The following is a 16,535-nucleotide window of genomic DNA, read 5'->3' as shown; positions in this document are numbered from 1 at the left end:
AAGCAACTGCTAACAATGAAAAGTCAGTTGACAACTTCGGTACGCCAGTATGGCAGTAACCATGTCAGTGCACCGGCTGAAAATATTCTTCAATCGGCTTTTAAAACAATCAATGCAGAAGTTAATTGCCATTGCTTGGTACTCTATTGTAAACATGAGGGAGGACAGCTTGTCTTGTTTTGAAATCAACACATAAATGAACGGATTTATTGAATACCTGCAGACAGATACATCCTAGACAATTCCAAAGCTGAGTAACAAGTTTCTGCACACCTCTAATATTTACATATAGAAATAAAGATAACACTGTTATTGAATGCATTTGGTGGAATAATGATATCCATATATAAACTGTAGAATGTGGAACTGAATGAAAAAAACAGATACTGACACAAAACAAAGTTATTTACATGATAAACCACAGAAATGAACACTATGTACTTGTGAGTGTTTTTTATCCTGTCACATGACTCCTCACATTGCAGCTTGGTTTCTGTACAGTTGCTGTTAGCCTGCATTGCACTGTGAGAGTAATGGGGTTCAGGTTACATGTTATAGTTCAGACTGGATTAGTGAGTCTGCTGTCAATAGAGAAACAGCAATGTGTGGTCACACGGAGACAGCGGCATACACAGGACTTCGAAGACACTACAGTCAAAACATTTCTCAAAGAATTTTACCCCTGAAGACACTGAGAAAACACTTCTCAAAGGAAACTGGTTCTAGTATTGCTGTGTTATTACGAGGTGAACACACTCAGAGATGTATTTGTTTTACATACTAGCGAGGTTCATTCACTATGTCCTCCAGCTGAGCTGTTAGTTTCAAGTTTTACAGTCTATCCTTGTCTCCATGGCCTGGGTTGTTATAATATAAAGTCAGATTCTGAGTCCCGTCAGTCTTTGGCGCTTAGTGACAGACTGCTGCTGTTTCTATGGAGCCTTTGTGATGAGCGTTTATCCAGACTAGTCAGTTTGGATTGGAAGAGAGATCCCACTTGAATGATAGTTAATACACATTGTCCAATGATAATGATAATTAATAAAGAAAGCCTTAACAAGACAGTTGCTAATCAGGATTATCAACCTCAAGTATTGTCACTGAGGACAGTGGGTTTGCTACATGCCCTAAAGCCTCAGAGTATGAAGGAGGCTTGGTGATCAGTTAGTTAAAGAAAGGGTCTTGCTACAAGGAGGTTTCTGGTTTTATCTCAGCCACTGACTCACTATGTGAAACTCACTTTCAACTGCAGCATAAAATATCCAGTCTACTACATCCTAAAAACACATTCAAAACCGTCCTCATAGACCCTAAATATGTTTTCAGTTGTAATAGCAATAATACCCACCTCAGTGGTCATTACCAGTATATATCAACCTTGTGTTCATTACAGACAATGGCGTCAGTTAAGAGCTGTTTCCCCAAATCAGACTGTCCTTCTCTCACGAAATGACCGCTCCAGTAGTGTATGGACGATATATAATGAATTATAAGTCCTATCCCCATTGGAATATTATAGCAGCAGCTACAGTTATAATGTCACTGAGAGTGTAGATCTCAATTACATTTATAATGTTACTGAGTGTAGATCTCAATCTCAGGATTGTCGATTTAAAAATGACTAAATATATTAATATATTAATATTTAGATGCAATTATTTATAATCTGAACGAAAGATACAACCCAGTCCGACGGAGATTAGTTCATCTCTCCTACACGAATGTGCTTTACTCTTATCATATATATATATATATATATATATATATATATATATATATATATATATATATATATATATATATATATATATATATATTTAGCTCAAAGAGCCAGCTGCCCAACGTTTCGATATGTTGTACATATCTTTCTCAAGGGAGCCTGTGTTTGAATCAAAACATTGGAGGTATTTATAGGTGTTTGACGGCATGACAACTACTTGTTATTGTTTATATTCAAATCCATGATTTATTCTTACATGATGTAATGGTGTTCTCTATATGTGACATCACTTTTACTTATATCTTTAAATCTATATTAATTCTAATTAACATTATTTTATATAAACTTATATTTATATTATCATGCAATGCTGGCTCTGAGGATCAGCCTTGATATGGTCTCCCCAGCGCATCAGCATGCAACACCTTTGAATTCATTTTGTTTATTTAATTATTTTTAACTTATATATATATATATATTGAAATTAATTAGTTCATTCTTTTCTGTTGAGTCCCGCTGGCATAACTGTGTTCAGTCTACTTTCTTTTATTCTTCTATATGTCGCATTGTCTAATTTTAGCTGTTCTAATACTACAAACTTTACATCATTTATGTCATGTCCTTGACTGGTGAAGTGCTGTACTATTGGTTCATTCATTTTTTTTTTTTTTATTTCTAATTAATGAAAGGTGGTTCTGAATTATTTTATATAAAGTTGTTCCAGTCTCTCCAACATATTTTATTTCATCACATTATATATTATATATATAGCACCGTGTAACAAATTTGTTTTGTTCCTGGGTAGTAAGTGTTATTTCCTAATTGCTTATGCCTCAAAAGTATAGAAAATGGCTATTATTCCCCACAAACTTTGCTTTTCTGTTTTTTTTTTAAATTTACACTATAATCGAGAACATGATGGGAGACTACATTTGGGGGCTGATTTGTGAAAGTGACTTACAGTATAATCGTAAATCTCGAAAAACTACTCACTTCGAAATCTTTTGTAGTCATTTTTGTATTACTTTAGAATAAATACATGCTAATTTGGATTCATATGTTGGTTTTTTCTGACTTTATGTGAACGAAAAGACACAAATGTGCCCGTTTTCCCACTGGAAATAGTGATATTTTGAAATATCACTGTCCTGGTCACAAAAGCAAAGTTTGTGGGGAATAATAGCCATTTTCTATACTTTTGAGGCATAAGCAATTAGGAAATAACACTTACTACCCAGGAACAAAAATTGTGTTACATAGTGTAATTGATGGCCCTATTGGAAGATGTTTCATTTTTAGTTAAATGTTGTAGAATTGTTGTGAGATTATCATGTGTGACAGCAGCATACCTGCACCCCATTGCCACAGCGGTAAATACAAAACTATAGTTATCAATATCACGAAAAAGAAGATTCTTGAATGCATGTTGACCTGCATGTAAAAATATAAGTGAGATTTATAGACGTATGGGCAGGTTCTCATCCTATACCCCCAGATTCCAACGCTGTCAGAATCGTATGCTAAAGAATGTCCTCACCAAGTTTCATCCCAGTCAGATAAGTGGTGCCATAGATGTACACAGAGCTCTCAAGTGATATGTTCGTACGGACTGGCGCCGCCACTGTATCAACTATACAAAGGATAAATAGAATTTGATACTGGGCCATGTACAAAAATAGCATCACTTTATCAATGGAATCCACAAGTCCTTTTTGAGTCTATCAGGTCAAGGTTCAAATAAATAAATAAAAATAAATGTAAAAGTGGTGCACCAAAACAATGCTTATTTGATCTAATTTTAATGCAGCACCAAAACTGTTTCTCTTCAAAATAAAATAACTATATAATAGCATTTTAAACATGAAACTAGGATGCAAAAACTCTATATAGAGTGTGATATGGATATAGAGTTAATACCAGCACTCTATTACCTACAGACTAAAATTTCGGCGAATGACTAGGTTGTCTATAGGCAGTGGTATTATACAATGTTAATTCAGGCGGGTATGGTATAGGCATACTTACCTACTCAGACGAACGCAGCTTTACTTCAAAGATCACACAGACCGCTTCAATCTCAACTGCCGTGGTGTCGGTAACCTTTCTGTAAACGTCTAAAAGTCTACAGCACTCGCGCTCCGATTGGCTGGAAAGAGTCCCTCGCTGTTTGATTGGCTGCAATTGACATGAAACAGACCCGAAAGGGAAAGGCGTGAACACTGGAAGGAAAAGAAAGGACGTCGGAAGCTTTAACATGTTTACCAATTTTCAATTTACAAACAAATAATAAAAAAAAATTATATATATATATATATATATATATATATATATATATATATATATATATATATATATATATATATATATACACACACACAAATGTAAAACCTGAGTAATGAATAGTATGAATGACATAAGGTTATGTACATTATTGTTCTTAATAAATCCACTGTAAAATCACTATGAAATAAATTATTCAATCTCACAGCATCAAATTGCATAGTTTATCTGAATTGTTTTAAATTCAGACTGTACTTTTAGACACACACAAAAATGGTGCTACCCATATACAAACATTGCCGTCTAAACCGTACACACACTGAAACGTGTTTAACAAATACATGTTCTAGATGATTTTGTTTAAGTCATATATTTGAATTGTCGGGTAGTGAAGCCTAAACAGAGCCCCTCGTGATAAACTAGAGAGTTTGGATTGGCTGGTGAATTTATTTTAATTTATTTTAGTCTGTTTTTGGGTTGGCGAAATTGACAGGTCATTTGCTTATCAGACCGGGTTTTAATGTCTCAAAATATACAAAACAGAGGCTTGCAATAGCTTTATGGTTATGGTAACATTTAGCCACTGATATAATAGAATTTATTACTAATAATATACAGTGTGTTACAGTTGGCGTGTCCTCCTTTTGCAAACCCACCAGCATTTCAATATTAGGTTTAATTGTTCTAAAATCCACAGTTAAAGCGCATATTTTATTTTTATTTGATTGTATTTAACAGAACACGACTATGCCTATACGCAACTCTTACCCTTTTATGTAACCTAGGCGATATGGTACTTTATGTACAACTTCTATTCTAACAGACACCAAAAGAAAATAAAAAATGAGATTGTAATATGTAATACACGAATAATTGTTTTATGTAACATGTGTTTATTTAATTTAAACGTACGTTCTCAATTACAGCATGGAGGTTCTATCAATGTTAGCATCATACGGGTTCCGGCAGAGCTTTCTGTTTAACATTTGTGTTCTATACATTGAACTACATAGAGCTCTAAAGAACGGGCTCGGTATTAAAGCAGCGGTCTGGAATACCATCGTTAGCGGTCCAGCAATTGGTTGTTGCATCAAGTTCTACTGGCTGTATAGAAACGTCGTTAAATACTGGGGAAGAAGATCAAGTGAATATCCATTGGTTTGACAAGGGGTCCGTGGATTTGAATCATTTTGAAGTGTGTGGTTTTTTATTATTATTATTATTATTATTATTATTATTATTATTATTATTATTATTATTATTATTATTATAAAGTACCCGAAGAGCAACCCTGGCATACACAGAACCCTTGTAAAAGCTAATGCGGTGAAGCAATGTAAAATCGGACTGTAAATGATTTGGCACTCAAACTGTGATGCAAGAGATTCGGAGAATATTTGAATAACCAGGCTTTTGTACTAGGTTTATTTGTACGTTTAAAGCATATTCTTAAACACAGAAAACCCGTTTATAAAACATCTTGCAAATTATGTATTTTTTAACATATTAAAACGTTTGGTTTTGCTTTGTGCTTGTACTGTGATTGAACACCGCAGTACACTTCATGACAGCGCCGCTACCCCAGTTTAACTAAACCAATGTCATATATTTCTCACATAAACATGCTGCAGCAATTCAATGGCTGAACAGCGATCACAAGCAACTTCAAAGCGCTCCATCCGAATAAGTAAACGCTCTATATATATATAATGTAGCATTTACAGAAATGCCATTGGTGGTAGCATTTCAATACCGTCTGATTAGGGTAGTATATTTTAAACACACTGTAAAAACATGTTTCAACGCAACCGGAATCAGCAGATTTGAAACACTTTCGGGTTACCTGAGAACTACTTTAGACACAGTTAAAAAAAAAAAAAAAAAAAAAACCACACACAAACGCCCTATTTTATTTTAAAAAGAAATGTCCTGAAATTTACAAAAAACAATAGTAAAAAAAAAAAAAAGTTGAAAATATAATATAGTAATCTGGTAAAGTACACACAATTAATTATTTACCTTGTGAAGTTGTAAATATACAACAGTTTTTTGATTAAATTTCAGTAATAAATATTATTATTATTATTATTATTATTATTATATTATTATTTATTATTATTATTATTATTGCGACTATATCGCTCTGCTGCGACGGTTGCCAATAGAAAATTTTACTACTATGATGATATAGATATATACATATATATTATATATATTTTATGCTGATATGACATATATATATTATATATATATATATATAGTGATCACAGTCTAAGTATTTGTTTCTTCTCGTGTTTGTTGAGTGGGTTAAACATATCGTTTTTACTGAAAGCAGAACTTCAAACAGGAATTAAGTAGCTGAAAAAATGTTTTTCACTTCTAAACATCTCTATCGAAATAGATACAAAGAAGTAACTGCTGTAGTTTTATGCTGATAGGACACTATCTGTGACATCATGAAGAAGGGCACTTTATTTAAAAGAATGCAATTTGTTCAATAATGATGAACTGGACCATCAAGAAGTCCTGCTGTATTGCTTTAGATCCTTCATGCTCTCTCATTCTTTCTGATAAAGGAGAGCGCACAAAAGTCTAAACTCAAGTGTAGTAAACGAACAGGAGCCGAGGACGGTTCATGTTGCCATGTCAAACTGTACGGGATTGAAGATCAATTTATTTGAAATTTTGTTAAAAACTAAATGCATAAATTAAAAAAAGAACCGTCAACAAGATCTAATGTGTTCTTTCTTTCTTTCTTTTTTTTTCTTTCTTTCTTTCTTTCTTTCTTTCTTTCTTTCTTTCTTTCTTTCTTTCTTTCTTTCTCTCTTTCTTTCTTTCTACGAGATGATGTTATAAACGCACCCACTGGTAGAAATCATATTAGGTTGTCATTACAAACAACATTGTGGGTGAAGCTGTATGATTCCATTATGAGGTTGCAGTGAGTGGCTGATTCACTGCGGGATCCCCGGCGATGACCCGGCTCAGAGGAACCCCCTGGCCAGCCTACTGGTTTTGGTGGAAGCACGGGGGAGACGGGGTGACAACAAACAAGATAAGACTTTTCATACCGAAAATTAATTCAAACCCCCCCCCCCACCCCCCCCCCCCCCCCCCCCCCCCCCCCCCCCAACATTTCACAAAAGAAGGGGGGAGAAGGGTGAGGTGTGACCGCTTAGGCAAATAGATGAATCATCAAAACACACACACACACACACACACACACACACACACACACACACACACAACAGTTTGTAGAAATGCTTGAGAGGCATCAGCTGTTGCATCAACTGGCATCAGAGTTGTGAAAGCTATGAGTGAACCTGGACATGCAGCCCCAGCACTGCAGGGGATTGTGATGTCACAGTGCTGCGAGTGAACCTGGACATGCAGCTCCAGCACTGCAGGGGATTGTGATGTCACAGTGCTGCGAGTGAACCTGGACATGCAGCCCCAGCACTGCAGGGGATTGTGATGTCACAGTGCTGCGAGTGAACCTGGACATGCAGCTCCAGCACTGCAGGGGATTGTGATGTCACAGTGCTGCGAGTGAACCTGGACATGCAGCCCCAGCACTGCAGGGGATTGTGATGTCACAGTGCTGCGAGTGAACCTGGACATGCAGCCCCAGCACTGCAGGGGATTGTGATGTCACAGTGCTGCGAGTGAACCTGGACATGCAGCCCCAGCACTGCAGGGGATTGTGATGTCACAGTGCTGCGAGTGAACCTGGACAAGCAGCTGGTATGTTCCAGAAAATAAATAAATAGGCCTACATGTAATCCAGCTCGCGAGAAACAATTTGCAATTTACAAATTACAATGGTGATACGATACGCCCTGAAAGAAAGAAAGAAAAAAACATTTTGGTCTGTTTTAAAGTAGGCTTTGTTTAGGCTAGATTTTCTCCCCGCGTTGGCTGAAGGTGTCATTATAAAGAACTGCTTGTGTTACTGGAAGGAGGCCGAATCAAGGGGGAAAAAGACATCAATTTCTGATATAGTTACTTTACAATTCCTGAATGAATTACAGACTTACAACCACTTTAAAAACCATCCCACTGTGTTTTATGTAGGCATTATATCATTAAAACTTCTGAGCAAGTAGATTCAAGTGTTATATTAATTTAAAGCTATGGCCAAAAGTTCTGCATCACTTAAACTATATAATTTTTTTATTTTTTTTTTTACCTTCATGTAATCAAAGAAACTAGAAAATGATGACAGAAAAGTCTACTGGAAGACATAATAGTAGCACAGTATCAGATTTTGAAATGTCACATATTTAATTTTTTGTCAGTTATTCATTAAGTAGCCTATATGGAAAACTACAAAGCAGTGTGTAATTCAATATGTTAAATTAACACTATCAAACAGGTTTCATTTAGATAATTCTATAGGGCTATGCAAAACTTTTGGACATAGCTATAATTTTTACATTTCATCAACATTATTGAGGGAAACCAGAAGAACTTTTAAAAAAAATTAAGCCAACAAGCATTTGAGCTCCAGTGCCTTCATCAGTATTATTGAAACTAGAAACTGAGTCAGACAAGCGTTTGTGCTAGTGCCTTCTTTAACAATGTTCAACGGTAAGTATTTTGGGATGCCCTGTAGCTGTTCAATCATAAACTGCACAGGGTAAACTACAAAAAAAAAAAAAAAAAAAGATGTGAATGGATTTAAAAGCTGAGGTGCTTACCTTCAACTATGTGATAGTGATGGAACAATGAAAGGGGATGTAATTAATGGGTGAGGGGATTTGAAAATATTTTCAATGCCCAGGTGGAAGAGAAATAGTCTGAAAATTCTTGAAAGAAACACAATAAAAGAGACCTACTAGGCTTTGTACTGAGCGCTCCAGCCTGTCGTGTGGTTAGTGTCGAACACCACAAGAATAACAAAGCTCCTTGACACAGTGCACCAACCCAGCTCAGCACACCAACTTTGAACTGGGAGTGCAAGAGAGTAACCTGCAACATGAACACACACATATATATCACTCACTGTGACCTACTTCCACAGTGTGCGTGTAACAAAGACAGACTGACAGACAGACATATTGACCCCCTACATCCCCAAATTCAGACACACTCAGTAACACTAAAGAATGGCCTAGCAAGTTTCATCACATTTGGATGCACAGTTCTCTGGATATGTGTGAACATGTATGTGTGAGATACAAACAGACAGATGGACAGCCAGGCAGAACCCCCTCCTTGATTCTGATACTTTCAATTCCTATCACAAGTGGACTAGCAGTTCTCTGTGCCTCTAAAGTGTGACACACGTGCAGTTAGTTATGTCATTTAGGGTCTGTCAGATTTACTGTCTGTCTGTTATATTGACCACCCCTTATCCCATTTGAAACTTGCTAAGAACATATTTAAGACAATTTCTTAGCTTTCAGGTATTGAGCCACACTGAGATGCCTCTTCAAGACGTTGAGCAATCTGGCTTGATATTTAGTTTTGGTAAGGGGGTGAATGAAACAATGTCTTACTGTCTCTCTTTCTCTGTATGTCTCTCAACTTCTCTCTCCATCTCTCGCTACCTCTCTCAAATTATTTTTCAAAGTTTAGAAATAGCACTTATTTTGATCTTGATCAGTAGTTGCCACAAGTCTTATCTTAGTAACCTAGAAAGCGATAGATCCTCCTTTACTTAAGAAACACAGCATGATATTCCCAAAGCATTTCCTCCTGAGAGTTGTTAAGAGAACTCAAAATATATAACTTAGCTATTTGGTTCTCGTTTTGTAAAATGAACAGGCGTTTTACTTTCAAAAGCTAGAAGTTAATTAAAGACTGGAATAAAAGTTTGAAACTATGGCCCATAGTATTTTGAAAATACCAGCTTTGAGACGCTAACGTTCAGATAGAAGGTAAATCTGAGTTACAGGAAGTAAGGCTGCACATGGTGGTGTAACAGATATAACATTATCACTTCCTGTGACAGTGGCATCTATACTCAAAAGTGTTAAGAGAGGGGAGAGAGTCCACAGAAACGTCCACAGGAACTAAAAGTTGGATGTATTATTATTATTATTATTAATTAGCGAGTTCAGCAGTAAATGGTTAGGCTCAGTCTTGTTTTATTGTAACACGATTACTTCTATTTTTCCATCACCAGCGCAGTTTCGGAGGAACCCCCTGTTCTCGCGAGCAGGTTCTCGTTTTTAGCAACAGAGCGGCTGGTTTCTGTTCTTCAGATGCAAACACATTCAGAACTCCCCCGACTGTTTCCACACAGCTCGCCCACAGACACGTCACCAGCTCATGGAAAACAGGAGAGCATTTCTCGTTAAAGGAGCGATAACCAAACTGCAACATCAGTGTCCCGGACACAGCAGCTGATGGACAGCACTTTGAACTGTTTGTATTATCTGAATTAATGTTTTTGTTTTAAAAAAATAAAGAAAATAAAGATTCTCAGAACTATAAGGGGAACCATTAGTAATGTTAGTAAATCTAACAGGAAGTCATAATGTTAACGCATTAAAAAAAAAAAAAAAAAAAAAAAAAAAAACATTGATCAGCACTCCTTGAAAGGGGCAGTCAGAATGTATAGTGCTAATAAGAGGTAAGAGAATGGATTTTAAACATGGTCAGCACTCCTTAAAAGGGAACAGTGAGAATGTCAATAAAGCTAATAATAATTTTAATAAAGCCTTGGTCTTTAAAGAGGGAACAAGTGTTAATGCTGCAAGTGCTAATAAGAGGTCAGGATTTTGAAGATGTTTCCCTCTGGTAATTTGTCTCAGGTTCTGTTTTCGAATGATTTTGGGAAAGCCCCCGTTTTCACTCAGAAGAGAGATCCTTGTTTATGGGATTTCCTTCTCCAGCACAGTTCAGTTCTCGATCTCAGTGTGAAGTGAAGAGGTAGGAGTTCTGCAAGTCAGATACTTTCACTCACTCAGAACACCTCCCAGTCCACACACACTGTTCTCATTCTTTCTCTCATGCAGATATATATATATATATATATATATATATATATATATATATATATATATATATATATATATATGTGTGTGTGTGTGTGTGTGTGTGTGTGTGTGTGTTGTATGCTCTGCTTCTCTCCCACAATAGAGAAGAGAAAGAGAAAGAGGGGGAGAGAGAGAGAGAGAGAGGGAGAGGGGAAGTAAAAAAACTGCTTATCCTTTTAGTTTTAAACGACTGCTGCTTGGATAATCTGCACATAGATAAATGAATACTTCATACTCCCGGAATTGCCATTGCTAACGCCATTGATAATATAATGCAACTCCCTTGCTTTCCCTTTGAGATGCAGTCTCTGAACTGGTGTGACTTTTTTAAAATGCACACAAGTGCAGAAACAGTAATGTGCCATGCTTAAGAAACATATAGGATACTAAACAGATACAATACTGAAATAATATTATACAGATTCAGAAAGTATAAAATATCCCTTTAAACACATACAATAAATACACCCATGTTGAATGAAACCTGTAAAAAAACAGTTTTTTATATTATTCTGCAGTGACTCCAACAGTGTTTCAGACAGCTCCCCTGAGTTTCAGTCTCCATGGTTTTATATATTATACAAAATATTTTGCATGTATTTTATGAGGAGGCGATTGCCTATTCAGGGTATTTAGTGAGAAAGAAAGGAACCATGGAATTATGCAAGGGCTCCGAGTAGTGGGGTTAAACAGTGGGGGCATCAAAAAAAACCCTGGCCCCCCACCCCCAGTCTGCACCCCTAAGCTTGTTGTGTCTGTATGCGCAAACTTATCTCACCAGAGCTCACTGGAAACTAAGCTGACATTTCTTTTAAGCTTGTTATGGTTATGAAACTGGTGGAAGTGAAGTTTTAAATTACATAAGAATTGCTTTTGAAAAGACCTCTAGCTCTGCTGTATATCAACGGCTCTGCGACATTGCAACACAAAACTGTGTCTATAGAAACGTTATCTGACAAAAAAAACTGTTTCACTTGTACAAAAGGTTTATAAATATAACAAAATTCAGACTATGCCAATCCTTACATACTACATACAATAAAAGCATAATGATGTAACAGTGGATTATGGCTTAACCTGTGCAAGACACACTAACACAGCCTCTCGTAACTCTATTTGGGCAGTGCACTCTTCAGACTCAGACAGGTTGGGTGTAGAGCACAGTGCCTAATAATAGTAGGGGTTTTCCATTTACAAATCATTTTGAATTAAAATTCAACTCAGCTTGTCAAAGCTCACCCTTATGAAAGTTTACCACAGTATTTTTGTGGGGAATTTTTGCACTTTTTCCTATTGTTATACTGTGCATTTATTATAGTGTACCCTGTTTTACCAAACCTCATTATTTTTACAATGCTTGCCTATAATTTACAGTGCTTTCACTGTGTGTTACTATATTTTGCTCTGCTTTTACTATGGGGACATTTATAAGAGTTAGTTTACCATGGTTTGCTTTGCCATACCTATCTGTGCTTTACAATGCTTCAGTGCTGGCTGGTATTAAGATCCGTCACTCTTCAGATTTATTGAATCTGTCCAATTAGCGAATATCCAACAGTGGCACTGGAAAAAATTTTAGAATGGAGGTGCTGAAAGCCATTGAACAAAACTATAACCCCTGTATATGATGGAAGCCATGCAAAACCAAAGGGTTCTGCTCCACCCCAGCACCCCTAGTTCCAGCGCCCTTGGTATCCAATAAACCACACAGACTAAGCCCTGGCCCTACAGCTGTCCTGTTCAAAGCATGTATTCATAGTAAAAGTAATTCTTAAATGATCCACTTTACTACAAGTTAAATAAGACACACCTGAGCTTGGTACCAATACACTGTAGCTAATCAAGCTTGTAGTAAAATCTGGAATGGGTGAAACTGCCATACAAAAGGAATCTTATTGCCCCCCCTGCACTCAGTGAGGTGCCGCAGTAAATCTATACTGTGCAACTTTGGTCCCTGAAACAGTCAAAAATTCTGCGACTCCGACACACACCTGAGGTGTAAACACTGATCACCGTGGTGAGATGATAAAGACAGGACTGGTTATTGATTATCAGCTTAACATTATCAAGAACATCCTGGTCACCTTCAATCAACTTTCAACTTTCAACTGATCGCCACTTGCTTATTTCTTTTTTCTTTCTAACTAGTAGCTCTCTCTCTCTCTCTCTCTCTCTCTCTCTCTCTCTCTCTCTCTTTCTCTCTCTCTCTCTCTCTCTCTCTCTCAGATTGAATTCAAGCCTTTCTTTCACTGGTAATTCGATTACCAGAATCAGTTTATGTACAAGTCTAGGACAAGTAGCTGTCAGAAACTCGATTAACAACGACATATCAATTTCAATTTTCACCACAAGAAATGATCAACAAGAATGATCTCTACCCGATATTGTCAGCAGGTTGTTCAACTGATTCTACTGCTGCACTAATAGAATAAGCTGTCCCACTGCTAAAGAACAGACCGCATAATAGGCTAATAAAACTATTAGGTTTTATTTCATGTGTTTAAAAATTTTACAGGACCTACAGGACAAAATTTAGATGAACACAAATAAATAATATTTATTTATTTATTTATTTATTTATTTATTTATCTAAAATGCATTACATTTACAACTGGAACTGCTACGATAAACATAGCAATAAGTTCAAAGTTCACAGTAAAAAAAAAACAAAACAAAAAAACGTTTTTTGTTTGACAGTAAAATCAAATAGATGACAACTTTTAAAAATCTAAATAAATAAACAAGCTATTCTGGTGTACAGTAATTTATTATATTAATATAGTAAATACTTTAAAATGATATCTGCCTTACAAGTAAATATGGTTGTTTTAAAACATGCATTAACATTGCTTATTTCAAAATGTAACTGACAGACCTATTTGAAAATAATTGATTTAAACATGATTTCTATTCCTGTTGTTGCTTCTCACCGTTTCCTCAGATTAGATTTTCTCAATGTGTTTGGTTTACATGTTCACTCTGCTCTCCTGCTTTCCACTCTCATTTCTATACTGTAAATACTAATGTCTGTTGGGGTGCACCGACTGACCCCCAAAACCCTGAAGTTCAGAGCCCTGCACTTCTCAAGGTACTGGTCAGCTGGTAATCGCAGTATGGGACTGGGAATAGGACCCCAGACTACTGGAAGCGCAGTGAAGATCAGACACAACTGCTTGCCATGTTCAAATAACGATTCCGCAGGTGTGGAGCTTTCTTAATTACAGAACTGAGCATGAAATCACTGATAATAAACAATGCAGCAACACCAAAGAAAGTGCTGAGAACACGAGGGATCCATTGTTTTATTATATATTATTGTTACTTTATTTTATTTTTTATTTTTTTACAACCTATCATGTTGAAACTAAAACTTAAGAAACTAGGGAGATGTTTCAACAGCAAAAAGTATAATCTGAGTGTTATTGTTTGAAAAAATTACATTTTTGTTATTATGGACTTTCAATGCTTAAAAACCTCCACAAACCCAAACTTATGCAGTTCGTATTTACTGCATGTTTCCCTCCTAAACGTGGAAGCGATATTGTGCTCTCTATTGCAAAATGATTCTTGGAATCCAGTCCACAGAATCAAAAGTCTCAACGGTTTGAATTATAAAACAAATCTGAAATGACGCGAAGTGTTCGACACTGTGCAATCATCTCGGGGTCTGAAGCTTCACTCTCGTTTTTTTTATTTCCCCATCAGACCCCCCTGATGGAATTATAACTGGGTTCAGATAAAGACATTTGATACCATTCTGGATTGTAATAACCAAGGTCATTCTTACAGTGTTTTTGGTAATGCTTTATCGTGAGTGTCACAAATAAGTATTTAATTTATATGCAGTTAACCATTCGCTGATGTTCAGTTTCATGTTTAGAAACAGTCAATAGATATGCCATGCATGTGTCTATCTATCATTAGACCGTCATTCAAGTTCATATTTCATATGTATGTTGAGCATGTTTTTGGATTTTCCTGCTCCAGTAAAATATAGACTGGTGTGTAGTGTTACCAATATTATCCTATAGCTATCCACACTGCCTAAATAATTTAAGTCAGTGCTCGAGTCAGTGTGAGTGCACTGTAATCACACAGCAAGGAGCACACGATGCTACACAGTAATACATTGTAAATGCACACGAGATCACACAGGCTCGAGTCAATGTGAGTGCACTGAAGTTACTGTACAATAACAATTCATGGAAAGTGATATTAATGTCCACTCTCCCCTCCTGAGACATGGTTACCTGTACAATATCGACTCCTTATAACTGAAGGAAGGATCTGTACTGAAAGAACAACAGCTTCCAAATGATTGCGGAGGCTCTGAACAGGAATGCACTGAGTTCATTTGGTTTGATGTTGGGGTTGTGAGTTTAGAATCACATTATTTTACATGTACTGCTACCTGAAATAAACCCCTTGTTCTACTGCCCTGAGGAACGATTCTCGCCGTGGTACTGGAAGCTAACTTTTGCAAGTTTCATTTCTTTTTGAATGCATGCAGTTTCTAGCCACGGTTGTTGCCCATAATTGTTTGATTTATCTGGGGCACTCTGGGGAAATCAAACAAGTTATGGTACCACTTTATATTAAGTGTCTCTAATTACTATGTATTTGCCTATCAGTTACTTAATAAATACATGTGTACTTGCACATTATGCATAGTTGCAATATACTTGTGTAATTTGTTTTGTCATCCCTTACCCTAATTTTAACCCTAACCCTAACCCTTTTCTGATATAATTGTATTCTTACACAAATCATGTAAAATGATGTACATGTTAAATACATTGTAACTATGCATAATAATAGCATTGCAATTATATGTAAGTACACATGTATTTACTAAGTAACTATGGTACTATGAAATATGCAGTAATTAGAGAAACAATGTAAAGTGTTACCAAGATTAATTACACTTTTTTTTTTTTTTTTACTGCTGGAAGAATTTTCTTCTGCAATGCAAACATACAGACAGTGCAATATAAAATACAGTCAAACTGCAATCCAACTTCAAAGGGACTGAAAATATTAGCAGAGTTCAGAGTTCCCCAATAGCCCAGCAGAATAATCATTTAAACAGAGGGGCTGAGCAATGCATTGATCACAGCCCAGCGCATTGACTAGCAAGCACAGAAAGAGATACTACACTATATTCTACATGTTCTAATGGTAATGCTTTACTATGAGTGTCACAAATAAGTATTTCATTAATATGTAATTAACCATTTGCTGAAGTTTAGTTACATGTTATTACACAGTGTGTATCTATCATTAGACTATCATTCAAGCTCATATTTCATGTGTACGTTGAGTGTCTGTTCTGATACTTGCTAGTTTCCTGCTTCAGTAAAAAAAGACTGGTATTAAAGCTACTAATATCCTATTCAAATGATCGTCACAGTACGAGAAAGTGACTGTGAATGGTAACAATGGGGTTTTAATTATTTAGGCAGTGTGGATAGCTATAGGACAATATCGGTAACACTACACCCCAGTCTATATTTTACTGGAGCAGGAAAATAAAAAAACACTCTCCACAT

At 36.2% G+C, this 16,535-nt stretch overlaps 1 protein-coding gene across 3 annotated transcripts in view; it reads right to left on the bottom strand.

Moving 5' to 3' along the window:
- LOC121326046 overlaps positions 1–16,535 on the bottom strand; it is a 61,324-nt gene that overhangs the window by 42,818 nt on the left and 1,971 nt on the right. The window contains exons 2-3 of one of the 3 annotated variants that reach the window (XM_041269195.1): positions 8,839–8,971; positions 3,746–3,895 (exon numbers count right to left, since the gene is read on the bottom strand). The gene's annotated coding sequence lies outside the window, so the exon portion shown is untranslated. Of the gene's footprint in view, positions 1–3,745; positions 3,896–6,268; positions 6,347–8,838; positions 8,972–16,535 lie in introns of those variants that run through there. The other 2 variants (XM_041269196.1, XM_041269194.1) reach the window with 2 other exon arrangements.

Source organism: Polyodon spathula, chromosome 13, assembly GCF_017654505.1.
Source record: "Polyodon spathula isolate WHYD16114869_AA chromosome 13, ASM1765450v1, whole genome shotgun sequence".
Taxonomy (NCBI): domain Eukaryota; kingdom Metazoa; phylum Chordata; class Actinopteri; order Acipenseriformes; family Polyodontidae; genus Polyodon; species Polyodon spathula.
This window is presented reverse-complemented; position numbering and strand designations above follow the sequence as displayed.